The sequence below is a fragment of the Ascaphus truei genome, chromosome 10 (assembly GCF_040206685.1).
Source record: "Ascaphus truei isolate aAscTru1 chromosome 10, aAscTru1.hap1, whole genome shotgun sequence".
NCBI classification, from domain to species: Eukaryota; Metazoa; Chordata; class Amphibia; order Anura; family Ascaphidae; genus Ascaphus; species Ascaphus truei.
The window spans coordinates 52,956,322-52,968,604 of record NC_134492.1 but is presented as its reverse complement, the minus strand read 5'-3'; the positions used below and the strand labels follow the sequence as shown (position 1 = coordinate 52,968,604).

The 12,283-nt window shown below is 46.1% G+C and overlaps 2 long non-coding RNA genes across 2 annotated transcripts in view; one reads left to right on the top strand and one right to left on the bottom strand.

The window, feature by feature from the left end:
- Positions 1–566: 566 nt before the first annotated feature.
- LOC142503400 (uncharacterized) lies at positions 567–6,400 on the bottom strand. Its single transcript, XR_012804012.1, has 2 exons — positions 6,334–6,400; positions 567–1,097 (listed from the first exon to the last, which is right to left on the bottom strand). It is a non-coding gene; the product is annotated as an uncharacterized LOC142503400 (long non-coding RNA).
- A 171-nt stretch (positions 6,401–6,571) lies between these two features.
- Positions 6,572–12,283, top strand: part of LOC142503399 (uncharacterized) — a 61,050-nt gene continuing 55,338 nt past the window's right edge. The window contains exons 1-3 of the long non-coding RNA XR_012804011.1: positions 6,572–6,674; positions 7,722–7,803; positions 7,888–8,036. This is a non-coding gene — a long non-coding RNA (uncharacterized LOC142503399). The remainder of the gene's footprint in view (positions 6,675–7,721; positions 7,804–7,887; positions 8,037–12,283) is intronic.

Sequence of the window (12,283 nt, the reverse complement as noted above, 5' to 3'; positions counted from 1 at the left end):
CGGGAGGCAGGGGGTCCCCGAGGGTGAAATCAATGTGGTTCGGCTCAGGAGACCCCCTGCTCCTGCACACAATGATTTAAAATTACATTAAAGCATCTTCATTACCTTAGCAGATAGCCGCTACGGCAATGAAGGAGTTAAGGCACAATAGCTGCTTTATTGAGGGCAGAGGGGATGAGTGAAGCGGGTTCTTTCGCCTTTTATTCTCCCGCTCTGCCCACAATAAACATTAAAATATGTACTAAACAGCAATACATAACCCACCCCCTGTGTCCCCACATAAAACCATAAATTATTTCTTTATATACAGGATTTAAACGTGTGTATCTGTGGGCCTCCAGGTGGTCCCCGCGGGTGTTTGGGGGCCCCAACGGGGTCCCCGGGTGGTCCCTGCGCTGTAAGGACAGCGGGGTTGCGTGAGACATCAGGTAAGGAGGGAGTGTGCCGCGGGGGACGCGCTCCCCGATTCCTTACACAAACACATACAGTAATGTGCAAAATAACTATTATCCAGATATGGCCAATAGCTCATTTGAGAAAGTAGAAAGATCCAGGGCAACTTCGGATTTCTTTAGAAAAATGTATTCAGCACAAAAACACAACGTTTCATCCCTCCTAGGGGACTTTATCAAGTGTCTGGCTTGCAGAGACTACAAAAATGTCCAGTATAAATAGCCACACACACCCAGATGAAAACAATAAAATCACCACTAATTCCCCCCCAGTATTCACATGATTGTCAGCAGACTTGATCCTCCATGCAATGTGTGCTCCGGTCCGGTCGCGCTGACGTCATCACTTGGTTCCCTCGCGTCGACGTCATCAGCAGGTCCCTCTGCGTGGTGTGTTCCGGCTGCCTGAACAGGCATAGGTTGTTGTGGACGTGCTCCCTCTGTTCCTCCTCTGAGAGTTTGTCCCACGTAGTCTCGCGATATTTCGGGAATATGGTGATGTCATCAGTGACAGGCATGAAACTTCTCTGTCTCCCTAACTGGTGATGCCGTTTCTTCACACATGCGCAGTGCATCCGCATTTCTGTGAGGCTTTGATACCAGGGGGAGAAGAGCTTATTCTAGCTCGTGGATAAAACTCCAAATCTGGGTGGAATAATGAAGAAAGGAGAGAGTTTATTCAATGTGAATACATCAATAAAGTGCCACTATACCCTAAAATAAAAGATTTAAAATATGGATCATTTCTTTCTTAATTTTTGGTTGTTCAAGAACAGCAGCAGCAGCAGCAGCAGCAAGAGTAAGTATATACTGTAGAGGAGAAAATTCACATTAGATCTTAGCGACTATTGAGAAACAATTAAGGGACAAATAGTCATTAAGTCCCCTGGGGGAGACTGTATCAAGTGTGTACGTCCAGAAAGCTTCTCTCTGAAGCAATGCTACGTCCCTCTCTGAACCTGGGGTAGATGTAACTACTGATTCTATCCCCATTATCTTTATAGAAGCTACTGTATGGTTATGATCTGTACAATGTGTAATCAATACAGTCTCTTCCTTCTTACTGTTAATTTTACTGCGATGCTCTATGAACCTTGTCTTAAGCATACGGCTCGTTTTTCCTACATAAAGCAACCCACAAGGACACTTAATGACGTAAATGATATTCGTAGAAACACATGTAATTCTACTATGAATTTTATATTTTTGGCCACTACGTGGGTGACAAAAAGTATCTCCTGTGGTAAGACTATTGCAGACTGAGCATCCAAAGCACTTATAACATCCTGGTTTTTGCACACTTAGAAAGTGTGGTGCTGCAAAATATTGATCATCACTTGCTCTAATGAGCATGTCTTTTAAATTTTGCCCTCTCTGATACGCAAATCGTAATAGCTCATTTGCCCATCAGACATTAGCCAGCCAGCATAAATAAAGTAAATAAACCTTTCTACTTATCCCTGACGCCATGAAGGGTGTCCTCATAAGCATACTGCAGGGCCATGTCCTCCGTTGCCAGAAAGAATACATGAAATAAAACAATCTATTGGCCCCTAACCCCTGAATCATCTTAGCGGTTAATAGACACTATAGTATTTAAGGGGTTAACCCCCATCCCCCGCTCACCACCCGGGAGGCCTAAGCACCCACCCCGGAACCACTATACCCACCTGTACCCATTGATTGTCATAGTGATACATCATACCCATATAATATGGGCATGATAAGCCACTATACCCCTCAATGGTCACCCTAATAAAAAGACATGACAACCCAAAAGACACAATAATACAAGAAACACAAGCACCTAAACACCACAAAAAAAAAAAAACACTAGCCAACAAATTCTATTAATAAAACACTAACCAACAAAACAACTAAAGAATTTTAAATAGTAACCAACAAATCAATTAATCAATAAAACAACTAGCCAACACATCAATTAAAAGCAGGAGTCAACACAAGAAATTATTAAAATCATCCTTTAAAGTGATGTCACATCCTTTTGAGCTAAGGTAACCTATCACATGGTACAGTACCCAATGGGATTGTCTTCAATCCCATTGGCTATAATACCATGTGATATATCATGTGGTTTGAAGGATGTGACTTACCACCCTTGAAAATTATGACACATCCTTAAAAAAAAAGAGGTGGGCACACGATACAGCATCCAATCAGATTTGATCTGTATCATATGACACAAAAATGTGATGTCATAGGCCATATTTACGGCCTTAAAGCTGCAGTTCAGTCAATATCCTGCATGTGTGTTTTTTTTAATAAATCAGTTCATCAGATCTGTAGTAAGAAAAAATACTTTTAGCATTTTCTGTTTTTAAAAAAACAAATTTGAAAGACCAATTTTCTTGTATTCTATTTTAACAAGCATTTGCTAAGGCACTGCCCCTTCATGTCCTGTCACAAGCCCTGGCACACCCCTTTGTCAGCCCTGCCCTCCCTCTAGCACATGTCAGTGCAGGAGTGCTCATTAATATTCATGAGCTTCCACTGAGAGACAGAAGCAAATAAAAACATATGCCAGCTCTAATGATGTCACCAAATTTCGCCGATCAATACATGGAGAACGAATTGACTGGCAGCTATACAGTTCTTTAGGTAATTAGAGATTGCACACATGAAACTATTGAAGTAAATAAAAAAAAAAATTAAAAAAAAAGACTGAACTGCAGCTTTAACGCCTCATTTGAGCTCAAGAGGCCGACACGTCAACATCGTGTTGTGGATCTAACATTGTTTTTTTTGGATCAACAGATGAAGAAAGAAATAATAACAGATCAAGAAAGAAGAAGGTGTTAGAAGATCAAAGAAAGAACAATTTGGTTACCTGGTCCATTTGTTTGTTTTAATAATGGGCAAATGAGCTATTATCCATATTCAGGATTCATACCGCATGGCAGCGGGGACCCCCGGACACTCACATGGACCACCCGAGGACCCCTGAACGCCCACGGGACCACCCGAGGGCCCCCAGACACTCGTGCGAACCACCCGAGGGCCCCCAGACACCTGTGGGAATTACCCGAGGACCTCCAGACACCCGTGGGAACCACCCGAGGGCCCCCAGACACCCGTGGGGATGATCCGGGAACCTTATGGGGCACCCAGACACCCGCAGGAACCACCTGGAGGCACACGGACACCCGCAGGGACCACCCAAGGACCTAGTTGGGGCCCCCGGATACCAGCTGCTAAGGTAATGAAGTTGACAGTAAATGCATTTTTGTTGCATGGGATTCATGCCGGGGGCCTCCGGTGCTGATATTAATAGGTATCATTCCCATTTCGCCTCTTTTCGGCAGCTTCTCGCCACCTCTCTTGACAACTTTTCCCGGCTGGAGATTTTTGAGAAGAAATCTCAATTCTAGAGTGGCGATTAGCCTCAATAAAGCTAATCGGGGCTACTAGAATAGCCCGAGTTTGACAAACTAGCGATAAGCGGCTTATCGCCGTGCGTTTGGCGATTTCCCCCCCCCCCCGGAAAACCAACATTTTTATCAAATCAATCTTATTTAATAAAGAGGCTGTCCCTCTAGGACTAAAGTGAACTAGTGGCTGTAGCGTGGTTAATAAAGTATATGAGATTGATAATATGAGATTGATAAAGTCAGACAAGTATAAATAGTTGTAATTTTTTTACTTTTAGGGGATATTTTTTGTATACACCTACTAATCTTGAAACTAGACTTATTTTCATCTGTTGCCTACGCGCTGTGGATCTACTGTTTTCCCTTTCTTGCTTTACCTGTCATAATTACAGAAACATTTGTATAAAGAGATAAAGGGTCACAACCATAATAACCAAATAAAGGTTAGAATTCCACAGGCCCAAAGAAAATAGGTGCGCTTATACTGTATTTACACAAGAAATGTTACTATACGGGGGTGGGATCTTTTTCATATTGTATGGGATTTAGCAGAAGGTTTCTTCAGTTAAATCTGCCATAATATTCTCCATGCAAATGGGCTTTTCAGCATATGCAGTGATGTCATCTCAACTCAGGATGGTTTGTTTGCCCCTATGCGGGATCGCCCCAATAATGAAATGAGACAGGTTCAATCATTTCTTGGATATTACAGGGGATTCAGTGCTTTATGGCAGGGTGAAACTTAGGAGGTTTTTCAATTTATTTAGCTGCGTACTCCCTACTTCAGGGGTGGCTAACTTCAGTCCTCAAAGGTCATCAACAGGTCAGGTTTTAAGGATATCCCTGCTTCAGCACAGGTGGCTTGATCAGTCCCTGCTTCAGCACAGGTGGCTCAATCAGTGGCTCAGTTTTCTGAGCCACTGATTGAGCCACCTGTGCTGAAGCAGGGATATCCTTAAAACATGACCTGCAGGTGGCCTTTGAGGGCTGGAATTGGCCACCCCTGTCTTATTGTGCTAAAGAGGAAGTTCCCTTCCCTGATAGATTTTTTTCTTATGGCGTGAGCAGATATATTGGAGTTGAGATGACATCCCTGCATATGCTGAAACCCCCATTTGCATGGAGAATTCAACGGCAGATTTAACGGAAGAAACTCATTTGCAATGGTTAGTGACAGTGACTCCCCACTAAAGTGTATTACAGCTTCTAAAGAAGACTATCATTTGATTTGCTTGATCTGAAATATTAAATAAGGTCTCTGTTATCAGCTCTCAGGGCCAACAAGCCTCAGTAGGAAATACATTATTTATTAGACTGGCAGAAGTACATCTGAGCAGAGAACATTCAGCTTTTTGGTTCAAACTTGATTCAATTAGTCATGGAGAGCAGTCAGGGTTTAAAGGGATCAAGAAAACCAATTCCCCATTCACCTATTCGGAATAATTGTTTTCTTTGATTGTACACCCTCAAATGAAGATGTGTCCAATATCCTGCTTAGAATTCACATTGCAGACAATCAAGGTACTGTATGTACAGACTCACTGGTATTACCGATAGACTTCTCAGATAAAACTCATGCCAAAGATATTTCTTTAAACTAATGAACCCGCTTGAAGTATTAGCGACTTATACAAGCCCTTAGATGTCTCTTCTTCCTTTGCTCCTTTGCACTGACCTTAACCTAATTGATTATTATATTAGTGCTTTAAGACTGTAGCAAAAGGCCTGTCTGTAGAAAAGATGGCCCTGGCAGTTTCATTTTAGTATGAAAAAACTGGAAATAAGATTTATTATGGTAAACACGTAAAAAGCTTATTTTTTTAGATGTTTTTAATCCCAAACCCTTTTATATTTGTTACTAGCTGATATAACTGGCGTTGCCCGGGCATGGAAGGGCAGGGGGCATGGAGTGGAAGGGGGGGGCAAAGGGCAGGAGGGGGGGCAAAGGGCAGGGAGGGGAGGGCAAAGGGCAGGGAGGGGGGGGGCAAAGGGCAGGGAGGGGGGGCAAAGGGCAGGGAGGGGTGGGGCAAAGGGCAGGGAGGGGGGGGGCAAAGGGCAGGGAGGGGGGGGGCAAAGGGCAGGGAGGGGGGGGGCAAAGGGCAGGGAGGGGGGGGGCAAAGGGCAGGGATGGGGGACTCAATCCCCCCCACACACACAATCTCCGCCCCACACACACAATCCCCCCCCCCATACACAATCGCACAATCCCCACACTCAATCCCCCCCCACACACACACAATCCCCCCCACACACAATCCCCCCACACACACACACTACACACACACACACACACACACACACACACACACACACACACACACACACACACACACACACACACACACTCCCCCCCTACACACACACACTCAATCCCCCCCACCCCCCACACACACACTCAATCCCCCCCCACACACACTCAATCACTCCCCCCCCCACCACCACCACCACCAACACCACCAACACACACACACTTAATCAGTCCACAATTTCACCTGTGGGGGCGACATGCTCCGATCCACCAACTCCCCATGCTGCTGAAAACGGGAAGCAGACAGGAAGAGAAGGAGGGGCTGTCTGTGTGCAGAGAGAAGCCCCGCCCCCTCTGCAAGACACAGACTTAGACGCAGCAGCACAGATCTTCTGGCCCCGCCCCCTCTGCAAGACACAGACATAGAAGCAGCAGCACGGATCTTCTGGCCCCGCCCCCTCTGCAAGACACAGAGACACAGACATAGAAGCAGCAGCACGGAGCACCCCCAGCAATCTCTGCAAGCTGCTCGCGCCCCCCCTACATAATCGTGCTCCCCCCAAAGGGGGCGCGCCCCAAGCTAACGTATGTAACACCCCCCCTACCTAGTGTGTGTGTGTGTGTGTGTGTGTGTGTGTGTGTGTGTGTGTGTGTGTGTGTGTGTGTGTGTGTGTGTGTGTAGCCCGTCACTCCGCCTCAGGCCAATGAGAGGTGTGTGGGGGCGGGCGGCCCAAGGGACCAATGAGATTTCCCCTAGGGACACCGGACATCCAGACAGGCATACAGTGCTTTCACTAATATAGTATAAGATTTATTGTACAGAAAACTCTCATCAATTCCCATTATAAATCAACCTCATTGTATTCTTTGTAAGCTGAAACAATTCAATGCCCCCCCCCAACCCCATTTTTTAACGTTTGCAAGAACTTGCATGGAAAAACAAAGATGGCTGCTTGGTCACCCATTTGGGAGCTCCAGTGTGATGTCACAATAATATCACAGCTTTCTACTGCCCAGCAGGGTGAGGCTGACCACAGTGGCCTCATTTTCTCTCCCGGACAAAAATTCTTGTAAGGGAATTCCAAAATGAGATATCTTAGGACCTATTGGCTTGAGGGACCACTGTTCAGCTCCAGATAGGGGACCCCTTCTTCCAAATGAGGTAACAAATACATACTGTATATATGTAAAAGGAAACTAGGAACACAGATTGCTGCTTTAAGTCAGGGGACTTCAGTACTCAAGATCCCCCAACAGGTTGTGTTTTAAGGATATCCCTGCTTCAGCACAGGTGGCTCAGTCAAAATGACTAAGTCACTGATTAATCCCCCTGTGTTGAAGCAGGGATATCCTTAATTCCTGACCTATTGGGGGTTCTTGAGGACTGGAGTTGGGAACCCCTGCTCTAGTCCATAACGATGCCACTATGGCAAGACCCACAGAGGCATTGACTTAATGGGGCATCAACCTAAGTCGCACAGTCGAACAGTCGCACAATCGCACAGCCGATGAGATTGAAAAAATACATACGTCCATCATGTTCAACCTATGCTAAATTTAGAGCTAACACCTTGCTAAGCGCTACCGGTATCTTAAAGACTCACTAACGCTGCGTTATTGGCTTTTTTACAGATGTAACAGCTGTTATTGCTTCCGTTGGCGCATTGTAGCGGGACACGCACAACACGCCAGCGAGAACAGGACCCATTGAAAAGTAATTACCGCGTACGAAAAAAAGGGGATGTTTGTAGTTACTTTGCAAACAACCTGTTTCATTTTTTCTTTATTTTTATTACAGGATTGAACATATGGTTATTTTATTTCCGGGAGTTAGTGCTAATGAGATGCAAGAGGAGTTCCCCAAAATATCGCATATCCACTAAGGACCGATGTTATTTTGGTCAAACCTAAAGGTGGCATTAGCTCCCTCCGGAGCCTGGAATAGGGGTATGAGAGTGAGAGATACCTGGGATATATGGTCATTTAAGACATTTCATTTAAATACATTTTGCATATTTAAATTAGCAGGTCTATCAGGTATGGTTTTTTTTGTGATTATTAAAAATACACAATCTAATCAAGAGCTCCTTTTTGTGCACAGCTTGCCCTCACCCTCATACTTGTTTCGTATTAAAATACTACCTTATTCTGTAACCACTCCCCAGATGACTTAGAGATAAAATACACATTTCTGATAATATGTGTTGGTATTTGTGAACCTGATCCCACGTTGCTTTGCAAAAGGTCTTGTGTATGTATATATACATATATATATATATATATATATATATATATATATATATATATATATATATATATATATATATATATATATATATATATATATATATATATATATATATATATATATATATATGTAACCCTTATTCCCCCCCCCCTAGACGCAACTGATGTATCTAGGGTGCATGAGGGGCCGTTACATGGTGTTGGGTAGTGCATACCTGTTTGGAACAGGAGGGCCTGAGCTTCCCGCGATGTTATGGGGGAGACAGGATCCGGCTTCTGAGGTAGTGGCATCCATATGGTCTAAAATGAGGTGGCTTCTACCCCAGGCTCAGTGGGACTCCTCTCCTCCTATGCACTGTTCTCTCGATGTCTACGTGCAAGGGCTCTGTGGTGCGGTACCGGCAGCTCCATCGGTACGGGCGTCTCCTACTGTTGGCCACTCGTAACGCGGGCCCTGGGCCATGGTCCCCGGATTGGTTACCGCTTTGACTCCCCCAGTTGCCTAACGCTACCTCCTTAGGGCGCCCATGGCGTACTGTGCGGGAGTCTCCGCTCCCCTGACTACCCCTGGTTTGTGCAATCGCACCCTTCCTCCTCCAGCACCTGCACGGAGAGTGCATATTACTCTGCCCGTTCCTCTTTGCTATAAGCCGGTCCTGTCCTGACATATATCTCAGCAGCGCCTCCAAATGTAATCCTTATTCCCCCCCCTAGACGCAACTGATGTATCTAGGGTGCATGAGGGGCCGTTACATGGTGTTGGGTGGTGCATACCTGTTTGGAACAGGAGGGCCTGAGCTTCCCGTGATGTTATGGGGGAGACAGGATCCGGCTTCTGAGGTAGTGGCCTCCATATGGTCTTAGTGGTGCAGCGCCTCCATCTCCTATAATTCCCAGGGATGTGGGAAGAGACCCTTATAGAAGAACCCCCTTGGTCCCGGGGTGAATACTCCAGAATCACACGGCACAGTAGATGAAATTAACAGAGTCTTTATTGTACTCTCATTAGCAGGCACGTAGTAGCAGCACAGCAATACAGGTACACGGTACACCTCCTCATCCTCTCCCGCCAGATCGTTCTCCACAGGATGGTCTGAAGGGTACAATTCTTCCTGCCTCCACCCGCAACCAAGGGCGCCACGGGTGGGGCTAGCTCTTCCCTCACCCCCTAAGCAGGATGAGAGGCATGGATTCACCTCTGCACACTAGGCCCTACTCCTCAGGAACCTAGCTACACTCTCTCTCTCTCTTGACCTGTCGGTCCCGGCAGACACTCCAACACTCACAGCCTCCAATGCATAACTCTCTCCTCTGCCATCCAAAACAACTGCACTCCAGACTCTCTCCTCTCTCTACTCCGGGAGTAGACAGACTCACTCGCAGAACTGAACTGCACCAGAGCACACAGGAACCGCAACTAAGGGCCTCATGCAGTAAGCCCCGATAAGGCTTTTTCGGCATTTTTTCGCCATTTTTTGCCCTCCGGATTCAGTAAGCGCCGATAAGTGGGAATTATCGGCAACTTTTCATCCCGATAACAAATTATCGGGATCCGGCTGCCGATTAGCCACTTATCGGCACTTTTTGAACCCGGCTGAATTCAGGAAGCCCCGATCAGCTTTTCGGTGCTGATCGGCACTCCGGATTGGAGAGTTTATCGGGAATCCAGCCCGCCAACTAAAGTTGGCAAGTTGGTGGAGGAGAAGCATCGGAACGGGCGACACTTAGAAAAAATCAGCCCTTTTTCCTGTCTGTGATTGATGTCGGGGGTCTCCGGAGCTGATACCCGCACCGGAGCCCCCCAGCATGCATCCGAGGCAGGAAAAATGCATGTACAGGCCGCTTCATTACCTTAGCGGCTAACCGCTAAGGCAATTAAGGGGTTAACCCACCGTGCCAGGTTTATTGTGGGTAGCGGGGGTGGGTGAAGGGGGTATTTGGCCCTGGGTGTGAGTTTAGGGCTTGCGGGGGGGTTGCGGGTGCACTTAACCCATTCACGACCGTAGCAGTTAATACCGCTACGGTCATGAAGGAGTTAAGCCCTCCCATAGCCCCCCGCAAGCACTAAACAACCACGGTTGGGGCTAATACCCCCTTCACCCACCCCCACTACCCACAATAAAAAATAATCACACACACCAGTCCCACAATAAATAAATAAATAAATATAAATAAATAAATATCTCTATATAAATAAATAAATATATATATATAACCCTAACAACCCCTAACATACACATATATGCACATCAATGATACTATAGGCCGGCGGGGGCCCTCGGGTGTTACCCGCAGACCTGCAGTACCAATTATGTGCCCCCCCAAATTAATGTCTAAACACATACATACTTATAAAGAAATACCCCCCCCCTCCTAACATACAGTATAGTAATGGCCACAATTACTATTATTCACAAAGGGATAATAGTGAATGTGCCCATTTTAAATACATAAACAGCAATAAATACATTAAATACATATAGTACTCACCCCCATGTCCGGCTGCCACGATGAAGGCCATCCTCCTCTTCATCCTGCCAATGGCCTCCTCCGCTGCTGCAAAACAGACACAATAATGAAAGCATCCAATGTAATGTCCCCTAACCCCTTAATCACCATAGCGGTTATTAACCGCTACAGTCATTAAGGGGTTAACCCACCCTCACCCACCACTCGGGATGCCTACATACCCTCCCACACTAACCCCCCACCCCGTGTGGCCTAACCACCCTCACCCACTACCCACAAGGGAGGCCTACCCACATACCCCCCAACCCCAGTACCCACAATAAAAACAATACAGTGATACATAATAAACATCATTATATTTATTAAATACATTACCCACCCCCTGTGCCCCCCCATAAATACAAGATTTATCCTTTTACATACAGGGTTCATAATGCAGCCCCACGCGAGTCCCCGGTGGGCTGGTGGGGCATCTGACAGACCTACAGGGTACCAGCAGCCCTTTTCAAACAGGTTCTGGAGGCCGGTTGGCGGGTCCCGCCAGCGCCATGGCCCCCAGGTGGTCTCCTTGGGTCACCGTGGGCCACAATTGGGTCCCCACGGTAGGCCCAAGGATGTCTGGGAGCCCCGGGTCAGACCCACAGGTTTCTGCGGGGCCTCGGGTGGTTCCCACGGGGGTCTGGGGAACTCACGGGTGCTCACTACGGGTCGGCGGTGCCCCCACAGAAGTGGGATCACACATCTTCATCCCCGCACCTACGGGTCGGCGGTGCCCCCACAGAAGTGGGACCACACAGCTTCATCCCCGCAGACTACGGGTCCGCGGTGCCCCACAGATGTGAGGCCACCGCTTCATCCCCGCATGTGTCACCCGTGGAACCACCAGCCTGGTACCCGTGAGATACCCGAGGAGACCCACAGGTGGTCTCCAGAGGTCCCACGCAGAACCACGGAACAAACCCTGAATGTAAAAAAAATAAACCTGGCCTATACATTCAATACATACACCCCCCCCCCCAACACCTACAGTACAATAATGTGCAAAATAACTATTATCCAGATAGGGATAATAGATTATTTGCCCATTATTAAAAACATTAACTAGCATATTCAAATAAATAAAGTACTACTGACCTCATCAATAAGAAGTCTCCGTCGCCAGCAACATCCTTGTCTTGCCCACAAAATACATAGCCAAAACAAAGCCAATACATTGTAATTGCATTCAGATATCAATTAACCCCTTAAACACCTTATCGGATAATAAACGCAAAGGTAATTAAGGGGCTAAGCCACACTGGCCCGATACCCACCCTTCACCCATGAATTTGTACAGTGGCTTCATCATGCAAATATATATATATATATATATATATATATATATATATATATATATATATATATATATATATATATATATATATATATATACAGAGAAAGATATATATATATATATATTTATATACTGCACCGACACA